Raw genomic sequence first — 13,913 nt, forward strand, 5'->3', positions numbered from 1 at the left:
CAATTCATTGCTACAGTACATGTTAACTCATTGAATGCCCTTTTCAAGATGGCCGCCAAGTACCAGGATGCCACGTTCCTAAATTTCTAGTGCACGGATCAATTTTTAGTGCACGGATCGTGCACGCCCATGCACCATATATGCACCATATGTGTAGTACTTTTTAACAGCTTTCAAACAAAAAATCCGCTTGGAAATCCGTTCAGGCATTCATGAGATAGAAGCCTTCAAAGTCAGACAAAACAAACACTGCCACCTTCCTAAATTTCTAGTGCACGGATCAATTTTTAGTGCACGGATCGTGCACGCCCATGCCTAGATCATGCACCATATGTGTAGTACTTTTTAACAACTTTCAAACTAAAAAATCCGCTTGGAAATCCGTTCAGGCATTCATGAGATACAAGCCTTCAAAGTCAGACAAAACAGCCATTTTTGACATTTTGAAAGATGTTTGTTATGGGGCTAAACATGCAATTTCGCAATTGCGATCATGCCTAATACATTTGAGGCATTTTTAGAATTTTTTTTATAAAAAAATTTTTTGAAAAAAAAAAAAAAAAAAAAAAAAAAGATTTTTTTTTTTTTTTCAAAATGGCTTCCAACTCGGGAAACTCGGGCTGTGGCAGCCTGGGAGTACTGTAATAACTCGTGAAACTCGTGCCTTGGCAGTCAATGAGTTAAGAGAACCCCTGCCCAAAACATCTATAACCTATAACACAAGGACATGAGAACCAAGACAGTGAGTGGTTCATGGGTCAGGAAGTCCACAAAAAAATATATAACTCTCCATAGATTTAAAAGGATTTTTTTATTTAAAACACTTCTGGGGTAATGCTCACATTTACTCTGACTTTTGTGTGCACCCCAGACAGTTTTGCTTGATTCAAAATTTAGATATTTGATATTTATTTAATCAGGTATATGTGAACCAAGACATACATGGAGATCCGTACTAAAACACACAAAAATAATTAAACTGGGTCTAATTACGGCGTGGCATCTACGTGAATCTCTTCCATCAAGATCTCTTCCATCATGGTGGTAGTAACTCTTGCCCAAATATGGAGGGGCGGCATCCTGCGCACATCGGTGTTGTCAGGCATGCAGGGCAACCGTTTGTGTTGAGTGTGAGGTCAGACAAGAGCTCTGCTCAGCGTTGTATAAGATTTGAAAATATTTTTGATTTCCACTTCATTCTACAGAGACCAGAGGAATCATTGCCTTGAGAGGAGATAGAAAACATAGAGAGTCAGGAAGGGTATAAATTGTCCATTACCCTACAGAACCTAAAACTGTCCCTATCACAGTCCATGTATAGATTCAGGTTTGGTGATGAACCACCACTCCAGGAAGGATTGTGGTCTCACTCTCAATCTTCACATGCTTCAGATCTCAATCAAGCCATGACGACCTCTACTGCCAAATTCCCATAAATGGACAGATCCCCTCAGAATCCTTCCAGCAAATCACCAGAATTGTAACCAGCCAGGAACATGGAGACACAGACAAACCAATATATTACAGTCATCAAAAGATTACCAAGACTTTAACTCAACCAGGAGAAGGCAAGACACATCAGCTGACTTATAAGAAAACTCACATCTGTAAAGAGTGTGACAAGAGTTTCAGTCGGTTAGGTCACCTGAAGACACACCTGTCAATCCACACTGGAGAAAAACCTTATCACTGTAAAGAGTGTGACAAGAGTTTCAGTCGGTTAGGTCACCTGAAGAGTCACCTGTCAATCCACACTGGAGAAAAACCTTATCACTGTAAAGAGTGTGACAAGAGTTTCAGTCAGTCAGGTGACCTGAAGATTCACCAGCGTATCCACACTGGAGAAAAACCTTTTCACTGTAAAGAGTGTGACAAGAGTTTCAGTCGGTTAGGTCACCTGAAGACACACCTGTCAATCCACACTGGAGAAAAACCTTATCACTGTAAAGAGTGTGACAAGAGTTTCAGTCGGTTAGGTCACCTGAAGAGTCACCTGTCAATCCACACTGGAGAAAAACCTTATCACTGTAAAGAGTGTGACAAGAGTTTCAGTCGGTTAGGTCACCTGAAGAGTCACCTGTCAATCCACACTGGAGAAAAACCTTATCACTGTAAAGAGTGTGACAAAAGTTTCAGTGTCTTAGGTCACCTGAAGATTCACCAGCGTATCCACACTGGAGAAAAACCTTTTCACTGTAAAGAGTGTGACAAGAGTTTCAGTCGGTTAGGTCACCTGAAGAGTCACCTGTCAATCCACACTGGAGAAAAACCTTATCACTGTAAAGAGTGTGACAAAAGTTTCAGTGTCTTAGGTCACCTGAAGATTCACCAGCGTATCCACACTGGAGAAAAACCTTTCTATTGTAAACAGTGTGACAAGAGTTTTAGTGAGTTAGGTAAGCTGAAGAGACACCTGCCAATCCACACTGGAGAAAAAAAATGCATCTGTAAACAGTGTTCCAAGACTTTTAGTCGGTTAGATTTACTGAAGATTCACCAGCGTATACACACAGGAGAAAAACCTTTTCACTGTAGACAGTGTGACAAGAGTTTCAGTCGGTTAGATCACCTGAAGACACATCAGCGTATCCACACTGGAGAAAAACCTTTTCACTGTAAACAGTGAAAACCACCATCTATCTGCACAATGGAGGGAAAAAAACAACAATTTGTCACAACGAAATATGGCTTGTGTGTCAGCAGAGCGCACAAGTAGGTTGATGAGTGCTGTCTGCATGTGCTAATTGGTACCAACGCTAACCCTACCCTACCCTAACGCCTAACCCTAACCCTCATTGGTTAATTTGTGCCACATACAGACTGGTTGAGTTCAAAGGCGCTGCTCGCTCATTGGCTAATTTTGCCAAAGCTGCTCCCTCATTGGCTAATTGGTGTCACATACAGACAGCACTCATCACCCTACTTGCACAATCTGTTGGCACAAGTAATAAGAGGTGTGCTGTGTGTGGACCCCTTTGAGTTACAGTTTTCTCTAACGGTCGCAACTAATTTGAATATTTAGGAGCAGGCTTAGCACTTATTCCATTAAAAATGCCTTAATCACATTGTCTGACAATCAGAACAAAGATATAGACTCTTTTGCTGCCTTGTTACAGAGCTATTGAAGAAATAGTTCAAAATTGGCAATTCCGGCAGCCATAATGGGTTAAACAACTTCAACCCTCTATATTTAGTAAACCAGTAAGGCTCCCTAATCGGGAGATAAGCGACCGTAGGTCACTTATCTCCACAAATAGGGCAAAAATGTGTTTTGCCAAAATCTTCCTGATCCATGTTGATGACATGAGTGTACAGTGTAGACATACTGTGTAGTGATTTTCGTGATTTTAGGGCTAAATCTGTAGGAGCAGTGTCCAAAAATGTGTTTTTAAAAATCGGCCTGGAGGTGGCGCTATATGGGACAGATTCATGTTGATGGGATGAGTGTAGACATACTGTGTACCGATTTGCGTGATTTTAGGGCGAAAATTGTAGGAGCAGTGTCCAAAAATGTGTTTTGCAAGAATCGGCCTCATGGTGGCGCTAGAAGAGGGCCATGTGAGAAATGAGGGGTGGGGTCTCCGCGCCGGCAAGGCGGACGAATAGGTACCGGCCCCGGCTGTCCCGGTCGCTCCTAGCCGGAGTTACGGCATTTTATGTGAGCTGCAGTGTAGGGGGTCCTCCACTGGGGGCGCCACCACTTTTGCATCCGTTCTGGAGCACCAGGAGTCGGTGGTCCCCGGGAATTCCCCGTGAGCAGCCCCGTTGGGGTGGTCATTTGGTCATGTTTGCGCATTTGGTCATTTTTTACATCTGGGGGTCCCCCAGGGACCTGGGGGTCCCTGGAGCTCCGGGGGTCCTTGGAGGTTGTAGTTTGGCAGCCAAGGAACGTGTGTACAAAATTTGGCATGGATCGGGGCAACGGTTGCGGAGATATAAGCAGGCAAAAAGTGTGACGTGTGAGGTGTGACAGACAGACTGACAGACAGACGGAGGGACGGAGTTACACTTTGTGGTGGTTTTGATAGTAAAGTGCGACCTACGGTCGCAATTAATACTTAGTAGACCGGGGTCAGCTCTGTACTTATCACTGTTTTTTTCCCTCAACACCAAATCTCTTTGCCAAATATACTGTAGCTGATCTACAAGTTTTGTAAGCTTGTAAGTTTGTTATTTTCGGTGAATGTACCTCCAGAATAGCGATTCTGGGATTCAAGTGATTATGTGGAAGTGGTCAAGGCCCGGACGGACAATGCCATGGTTTTATTGGTTGTTGTTTGGTTGCCAGGGTGACATCACGACTCATTGACGGATGGGCTCTGGCCAAGTCTGCTGCAAGTGACACCAAGTTGCTGTGTTGAATTAATTGACCACAACCAAAATCCTATTTTTAGAAGTGTGGCACTGCCACTTCCCCGCGAGCCCCTTCCACTACACCCCTGGCCGTACGATGGTGACACTAGATGAAAATAGCTGTTTTTTTTGTTTAGTTTTTTCAAGCGTGTCCTGAGCTTGTAGAAGCTAGGGTCTTTTCGGAGAGCAACACCGTTGTACAACGAGGATAATTCAGGCTTCAGACAGATGGAACACCATGACAATGACATGGTGACACAACTCCTACAGGACTATATAGAGAGGGGGGGAGGTGAGAGACAGCAGGGAGAGACAGAGAAATATACAGGAACATAGTGCCTCTGCTAACACACACACACACAGTTCTGTGTGCTGTGTGTGTGTGGCCTCGATCGACCCCCCCAATCTACGCGAACCCCCTCCCCCGCAATCGAAAACCGAAAGGCAAAAGATGTTTCTAAAAGTTATATTGCATGTGTGTTCACACACACGCACACGCACACACACACACACACACACACACACACACACACACAAAAGAGGTGGAGTTTTATATTACCGGTAACTGTACGATATCTAAGTACATTCATGGTGGCAAACGTAGCTTAGTTGCTTGGCAGAGCACTGAGCAGTATATGTACCAACTGTGGAACCGGTAGGATTACTGAGCTGCTGTCAATAGCGGTACGAAGGCGGTCGAAATCCATGGACCCCTTCACTAATTATATGAAGGATGCTATATTTTTTCTTTACACCGAATCAAATGTTTTATGGTCCTGATTCACTAGAAGCCTGGGTGGCTTGGTTCCAAGCTTAAAATAATTAATATAAATATTTTCGGAAATCTCTATGGGAGGAAAATAATGGGCTTTGTATCTCTGGATCCACCAAATTACATTAATGTTGAACAAGTAGAAATGTAGCTAAAAACATGCTAAGCCTAGTTGGTCAGTACTCTGAATGATGATGTCATGTAGGGTACCAAGAGCAGATCTACAAGCCTACTGTACATCACACAAGCTTGTAGATCTATAGCTTGCAGATATATCACTCATTTGTAGTTTCTATTGGCAAGCGAATACATCTGCATGACAGAGTAGATGTTCCTCTGTATATGTTTAGTTTCCTAAAGCATGATTATGCTTTAGGAAACTAAAGATATAGGCTACCGAGGAACAGCTCAGTGCGTGATTTGCATCTATAATGAAGTGGTGTGAAAAAGAACTACAGTAACTGGGTGAATAAAAGATCAGTTGTTTCTCCCTCCGCATGTTTCTCCCTCTGCATCATCAGCGCCCACACCCTAGGTGGGGTTGGGGCGATAAGGCCTTTCTGTGTGGAATTTGCATGTTCTCCCCGTGTCTTCTAGGGTTGATACCCTCACAAAAACATGCAGTAATCCTGGTCTCAATAATGCCTCCCCATGGCCAGCCGGGGCGCCTGATGGAGGGGAAAGGAACTGGTTGGAATAACGTGTTCCTTCCACGTGCTACGTCCATCCCAGGGAAATCCCCCCTGTCAGGTGAAACGAAACAACTTGGACTACCCATGCATTGAAGGAAGCATGAGGTTTGTCCGTTGTCTCCCCAGGCGCGGCAGAGGGAGAGCAGAGCCCAGGATTACATAGGCAATTGGCACTGGGTGAAAAATGGGTTACAAAATTGTGGGATAAAAATAGAAGAAAAAAAATGAAAAGAGATCAGTTGAGTGCAGGTGTACATGCACACATCTACAAACACACACACGTATTAGATTATGGCTGGTCAATTTAAAAAGTGTCCGGTGAAATAGAAATTTGTCGATCGCGTTGACCGGCCTGAAAAAAGCCTATCTGAAACCCTGATCAACAATGAGGTATTTAGCAAAAGAATATATCATTATATTTACACAGTATGTCTGAGTAGCCTACTTCTGTACTCCTGCATTAGGTGATAACCGTTTTATGTTGGGGTGCTTGTCTCTTGCTTCAATGTCATCGTTAATGCGGTTTGGCTTACAATGCATTCAGTGAATTCATAATGTGAAGTAGGCTAATTGGAGGACTGATGCAATGTCTGTGGACATAAGGTCATGCTGGTTCATGCTGCGGTTGGCTGTGTTGTGAGCCAAGCACTCAGTCAAACAAGCTAGGTTTATGGTTGTCCCACTGACAGATATAACACTTGAGCTAGCTAGTATGCAAAGCCTGGAGTCCAGCAATGGCAAACATGAAAATGTGGAATCTCTTTTACTATGTCTAAACTGTCTAACAGTGCACTCCATTTGAGTCTATTTACTTTGCAGCCATGCAAAAGAGTAATGAGGACTCGAACTTCCAATTGAACTATTGGAAAACCTTTATTTTCTCTTTGTGCACCGAATGAATGATCCATGAATCAACAATGAGAGAAAGGAAGGGAACTTCAGTTGGATTCCGACACATGAAGGAGGGAAGAGCAGTGAGAAAAACAACAACAACAGCAACCAACACAACAGCGCAACAAAGACAGGGCCACACTGTGGTGCGTTGTGTTGTGCGTCAGTGCTCGTGTGTGCATGCCGACTTGCACCTCCTGTTTTCTCATCAGCCTCCAGGGAGGAAGGGGAATAGGAGGAAGCGGTAACCTTGGATGACTTCTGCCAAGAACAGGCGCAGGGGCGGAGACGGCAAGGAGAGAGAAAAGAAAGTAAGGACCAAAAAAGATTAAAAAAAAGGGTCAATTAAGAAAGCCAGAAGGAGTAGACAAGAAGACAAGAGTAAATAAAAAGCGACAAAAAAGTCCAGACAGAGACAAATAAAGATGAAATGGTGGTACAGTGCGTCAGACAGGGGAGGACAGTTGGAGAGAAAGGAGAGGTAATTAGACAAATGAAGGCGGACTCTCTGTGCTGCGGCGATTTAGAAAGACAAGGTCGTATCCAGCCTCAAGGCTAGAGAACACACTGCAAAAGTGTGTTAATTAGTTAACTTAACTCTGACGGTGTAAAAATGTTATGAAACACTCAGGACGGAGTCACACATGAACAACATACTGTTCCTACGAAACAGTGTGGGCTCGCTCCTGACTATATTCTACACAGCGTGCTAACTGTCATGTGAAACTCAATACTCCCACTCCAGATTTTCCACACCTCAATTGCACCTGCCTTTGTACTGTCTGCGACAGAACTCTATAAATAATGAAGATAACATAGTGTTCTCGCTTTCAGCGAGCCCACAACTAGTAAGACGCCTCAGGGCGACAAGCGACCTAAAGGGAGAGGTTGCGCCATGTCTGGAGATATGCTGTGAGACCCCAAACATGCTTACTCAGTTATTCGTTATGTGAAAATCCTATGACATCTATCACATCTGACATCATAGATACAATCCCTTTTATGCCCATACATGGAGTGTCTGGACTCTTTTTTTTTTTTTTTTTTTTTTTCATTTCCATGGGGTGGGTTAAAAAATGGCTCTGGACACGATTGGTTAGACCAGACCAATGCTGGGCCCTGATTGGTCCCCCAAATCTTGGGGGAGAGGAAATTGATTCACAATTGACCAGACCCATATTCGCCAAGGGCACGTTTTCTTGCCATGTACAAAACATGCATGCACATTGCTCTCACAATCGATATAACATACACAGTCACTAAATAACATTCACACATTAACTCATTTAATGCCACCCTTTCACCACTAGAGGGGGCCAAGTGTGCCACAGACAATCCCATAGAGATATGCTGGTATATGCAGAAGCCCTGCAGCCATGACTTGCCTAAACACTTTCCTTTGTGCATGTACAGGAAGAGGATGAAGTTAGCTTGAAGTTAGCTATTGGCTACCAAGCATTTTAAAAGCCTTATTTTCGTCAACTTAGCCATGATTAAACCTTGCACACCTCATGCATGGGAAAAAAACAGAGAAGAATGAGCTCTAAAAAATCCAATGCAATCCTGGATTGCATTGTTGTGGGTTTGTGCAGTTTGTTCACAGCAAAAAAAATCCGATTGGAAATCCGTTCAGGCATTCTTGAGATAATAGCCATTATGTTTTACACTGTTGTGAGCTTGGAGGTCTGCTACCTGAGTTGTATGGGGGTTGTATGGGGGTTAAACATGCAAAATCGCGATTGAAATCATGTTCACTAGTTTTGATGGGGTCCAAAAAAAAAAATTTTTTTTTTTTTTTGAATCACGAGTATACACGTGATTGGCACTGTGGGATGCGCTAATATATCACGTGTATACTCGTGATTGGCACAGCATATGTGGTCATTTCCATGCAAACTCTGCATTTAACAGTTTGGATGTGAGCGGAGGCTACAGTACGAACAAATCTCAACTAGAGTTTTTGAGTCAGCGTGGTTTGCAGTGCAGCAGAGTAAATCTGGCTGAGTCAGAGAATTATTATAGACCATATATTCTGACTGGTGTATGCAGCCACATAGTCCTCTCTTAAAATACATTACAGTATGTATGTAGCATGCAAAATATTCTATTTGTAAAGGCCTACATCAATTATGAGTCCTATATCACATTACTATGTAAATACAGTTGCACACACACACACGTTGCTACAGTACACCGTCATTCATTATAGAAAACCACTTCAATATCAAAATAAACGTTTTTACACTGTAAATGTAACACCCAGGACTTTGCTGTATATACATACATTATGCACTAATTGAATTGTCAGTATAGCTGTCTCTGCACTGCATATTTCTGTGCAGATGCTGAAGAGGCAAAAAAAGAGAGACTATAGGCATTTAGCAGACGCTCTTAATCCAGAGCGACTTACAATAAGCAAGGTAATACATCAATACATCAATATCAATACATCAAATGCACAGCAATAGTAATCCAAGAAGAACATAGGTAGACCAAGCACGCTATAAGAACCAGAGAGAACAGATACAAATGCTATCTAAAAAACATGGTTATTGAGTGTAGGTAAGTGCTACGTTAAGTGCTATGGGCTAAGGTGGAGTCTGAAGAGGCTGCTTTGAAGGCCAGCATCAGTGTTTTGTGTTTTGTACAGGCTGCAACCAGGAGCCAGTATAGAGGGAGCGGAGAAGGGGGGAGACGTGAGAATTTGGGTTGGTTGAAGACCAATTGTGCTGCGGCATTTTGGATCAATTGGAGAGGCTTAAGTGCACATGCTGAGAGGCCAGTGAGGAAGAGTTACAGTAATCGAGTTTTGATATGACTGATGTCTGGATGAGGAGCTGGAGAGACAGAGAGATAATACAAACCCAAGTATAGTTTTGCATGGTGCCTTGCAAATTATACAATTACTGTACAGCAAAAGAGAGAGTGTAAGAATGGAACCAAATGGTCTGTTCTTACAGGTACAGTAAATGACCACTGAAAGTTTTACTCTTTGGAGGAAGTAGTGGAGGAAACGCATGTGTTAGAAACCTGCTCATGCATTTTGTCTCCTTTCTCTGCCCCTTTTTCAGAGCATGTGCAAGGATGATGGACGAACCTAGCGATCTGAGAAGATGTGTGTGTTGGATCATATAGCTCAGTCGGTCCACAAGGTCATGGGTTCAATCCTGGTCACTGGCAACTAGAGCTGTCAGGTTGCCTCTAAAATCCCATTCGAATTTCATTCATTCATTATTGGTCATTTTCGAAAATAGTCGAATAGTTTATTTAATTATTTTAGCTTATTATGCAAATTATTTTAGCTTATTATGCAGTCTATAGTCTCTATACAGTCCACAGAACCATCAATCTCATTGATTATGCGTGTTCTGCCCACAAGAGGGCGCCCTATTCAAACGCCAAAGCTATCGTTCAACAGATCACTGCGATGGTTTGCATGTAATAAAACAAAGGAACAAAATGAATAATGCTCATTGTGTTTTATTGAGCACACAGGCTAGCACAGATTGCTTGCTATTGCCAAGGTAGAAGGCACTATAGTGCACTTTGACTCAATGTGTAAACATTTTCTTGACATGTAGGAACAGTCTTTCTTTCTTTTTTAACAGAAATGACAACAGAACTGTATGTGTTTACTGCTATAATAAACCACCTTACTGGAATAAAATTGCAACAATTCTTCTTAATCTTGACTTATAGGAACAGTCTCTTTTTTTTTAACAGAATGAATGACAGAACCGTTTACTGCTATAAACCTTACTGGAATAAAATTGCAACAAAAATAAACTAGCGCACTTCTTTCACTTAATGTGTTGTAAACCTCTTGTTATAGGAACAGTCTATTTCAAGTATTTTTAACAGATGGAATGACATAACAGATTAACATCAACAGTCCAAATAATGAGTTAAAGACATTAACATAGTTACATTGTAACTGTAAACGTTACCGTTATTGTCAACTGTGATAATGAAACTGTTCAGAATCAAACTAATTAGTAATTAAATAAAATTGCAACATAAAAATAAAGTGCTCAGCAGTCAGCAGCATTAAACAAAACAACAACACACTTGTCTAACTCTAACCACCTTTACAACAACATGTTGGCTTACTAAAACAACCTTAAAGGTTGTTTGCCAAATACACCAGGCGATCTACATTTTCAGGGAGTAAAGCAGCTCGTTTTTTATTCACAATGATCCCAGCCGTAGAGAATACCCTCTCCGACCGAACTGAAGTACCGGGGATGGTAAGGTAGCGCCGTGCAAGCTTGGAAATGTGTGGGTACTTTCCCTTGTTTTTCACCCACCACTCCAATGGGTTGCCGCCGGAGGCTAGTGGAGTCTCACGCTCGTAACCCAACATCTCCTGCTGTATGGTCACGTCCACAGTTGTGGCACCGCCACCTATTGTAGTAGGACGACATTGGAAATAAGTGTTTCGTTACGCTTTATAATTTAATGTGTGTCATAGAGCCAGGGTTTAAGTTGGAACTAACTTAGACGATACAACTGTATTGTGTTTATTTGTATTATTTAACCAAAATAAAATAAACTAACCTGCTTGATTTGTAGTGTGACTGTAAACGGTACCAAACAGATCCCCCATGGCGCTAAGAGCTGTCTTCTTTGGGGGGCGATTCTCCTGGCGCGACGTCCCAGCCACGGGGGGGTCTCCTCCCTCGTCGTCTTGCCCCTCACCCTCGGCGATAGCAGCCGATTCCTCCTCTTCAACCCGCAGCAGCATCTCGCGTTTAACTTTCTCGCGTACAGTGTTTTTTTGCTCGTCATCCAGATGTACCAGCAAAAAGAACCGCGGGTCCAAGTAGCTGGCAGTGTTGAGTAGCATGAAAGTAGTGTCGTTGTTAGGGGCTGGGTTGTATCGCTTCTTGAGGTCATTTGCAATCTTTGTTTTCATTTCAATGATTGCTGCTGGGTCGTTGGGGGAGGGATGGAGGTTAGACAAAAGCACATACTTTAGGGGAAGAATGGCTGATGCTGTTGGGAATTGATCGGTTGACATCGCCGCAGTGGCCACTTTGAAAGGCTCAAGCACGTCTTTCATAGTCTCCATAATTCTCCACTCTGTGGTACTCAACTCCAGGTGACTGAGTTTCTTCTCCATGATCACCGCTGCCACGGGAGCTTGTTGTTCAGCTGCGCGACACACCATATCGTAGGTGCTGTTCCACCGAGTAGGGCAGTCGTTGATTAGCTTATGCTGTACCACACTGAGTGTTTTCTGCTTGGCCTCCAGAAGGCTCTGGTCTTGTGGAGACTTGTTGAAATGCAATGCCGTGGCCTTCAGTCGGCTGATTGGAACCTCAATAGCCCGCACTGCAAGGCCCTTCTTCACAGCCAGGTTAAGTGTGTGAGCCATGCACGGAACGCTAGGGAGCTGCAGCCACCTCTCCACGGCATTGATATAATTGGATGCGTTGTCTGTGCTGACGGAGAGAACGGACTCACGACTCATATCGTACTCGCGGAGTATGTCTTCTATGTAGCCTGCAACATTCTCAGCCGTGTGGCTAACCTCGCTGTTTTCTGTTGTCTTGAGAACGACATCTTTCATCTCCCATGCATCATTCATAAAATGTGCGGTGACTGTGATGTAGCTTTCCGTAGCAAGCGACGTCCACCCATCTGTGGTCAGGGCAATCTTTTCTCCACGAATCAAATGATTAACATTGTTACGTGTGACATCATACAGCTTCACAACTTTGTCGGTGACAGTGGTGTTGCAGGGGCAGACGTATTTTGGCTCTAGGTAGTTGACGAAGGCCTTGAACCCCTCACCCTGCGTGAGGTTAATGGGCCTCATATCTTTGCCAATAAAATAAGCCATCTTTTCTGTAATCGCTCTCTGGCGAGCAGCTGACATACCTCGCTCCGGATCCTTTGGCAGAAACGATGTGATCTTTGGCTGCTTTAACGGTGGTTCATCAGCTTCCACCATCTCAGCATAGATAGTGGGGTGTACTAATGCCAAATGATTCCTCAGGTTGCTTGTAGTGGTATGATACTTCATTGCTACCTTGCATTCTCTGCAGATTGCCATCTCTTTTGATGTTATCTTTCCATTTTTGGAAGGAAACCCAAAAACCTTCCACACATCACTTCTTAAATGTGCCGGAGAGGTGATCTCCACGTCGCTGTCTTTACTTGTTGGTTCTGCCATGTTTACATGCCGGTGCTCAGTCCTGCTGCTGCTAGTTGTGTTGTGTGCTTGCACTGCGCGCTCAGTTTGTGTTTATCACGTGACCGCCCTGCATGGCTGCACTCAGTGCACTGCACTGCAGTCTGCTGGCAAGAAGGGGTCGCAGAAGCGGTTCGTCATTTAGCGAGTGTAAAATATAGGCCTACATTAAATTAATAAATGGCAATTACTAGATTCGAATAGTAATTTATGTATTCGACTTTCACCCATTAATTTAATATTCGAATTATAGTCGAAAAACGAATTTCACTCTGACAGCTCTACTGGCAACTCAGCGTATGATTGCGACCGTAGGTCGCACTTACTACAGAAAGCTCCACCAGGTGTCCGTGCGTCAGTCAGTCAGTCCGTCACACGTCAGACGTCACACTTTTGATCCGCTCATATCTCCGCAACCGTTGCCCCGATCCATGCCAGATTTTGCACACACACTCCTTACCTGCCAAACTACAACCTCCAAGGACCCCCGGAGCTCCAGGGACCCCCAGCTCCCTCGGGGACCCCCAAGTGTAAAAAATGAGCACATGTGCAAAAATTACCAAATGACCACCCCAACGGGGCTGCTCACGGGGAATTCCTGGGGACCACCCACTCCTGGTGCTCCAGAACGGATGCAAAAGTGGTGACGCCCCCAGTGGAGGACCCCCTCCACTGCAGCTCACATAAAATGCCGTAACTCGGCCTAGGAGCGTCCGGGAGAGCCGCGGCCGGTACCTATTCGTCCGCCAAGGCAACTCGGAGACCCCACCCCTCATTTCTCACATGGCCCTCTTCTAGCGCCACCTTCAGGCCGATTTTCACAACACATTTTTGCCCACTACTCCTACAGTTTTGGCCCTAAAATCACGCAAATTGCTACACAATATGTCTCCACTCATCCCATCAACATGAATCTGTCCCATATAGCGCCACCTTCAGGCCGATTTTTAAAAACACATTTTTGGACACTGCTCCTACAGATGTTGCCCTAAAATCACGAAAATCACTA

At 43.8% G+C, this 13,913-nt stretch overlaps 1 protein-coding gene across 2 annotated transcripts in view; it reads right to left on the reverse strand.

Annotated features, from left to right (window-relative positions):
- Nucleotides 1-13,913, reverse strand: part of smap1 (small ArfGAP 1) — a 150,087-nt gene that overhangs the window by 72,233 nt on the left and 63,941 nt on the right. The window lies entirely within an intron of this gene.

This window comes from Nannobrachium achirus (genome assembly GCF_963921795.1).
Source record: "Nannobrachium achirus genome assembly, chromosome: 13".
Taxonomy (NCBI): domain Eukaryota; kingdom Metazoa; phylum Chordata; class Actinopteri; order Myctophiformes; family Myctophidae; genus Nannobrachium; species Nannobrachium achirus.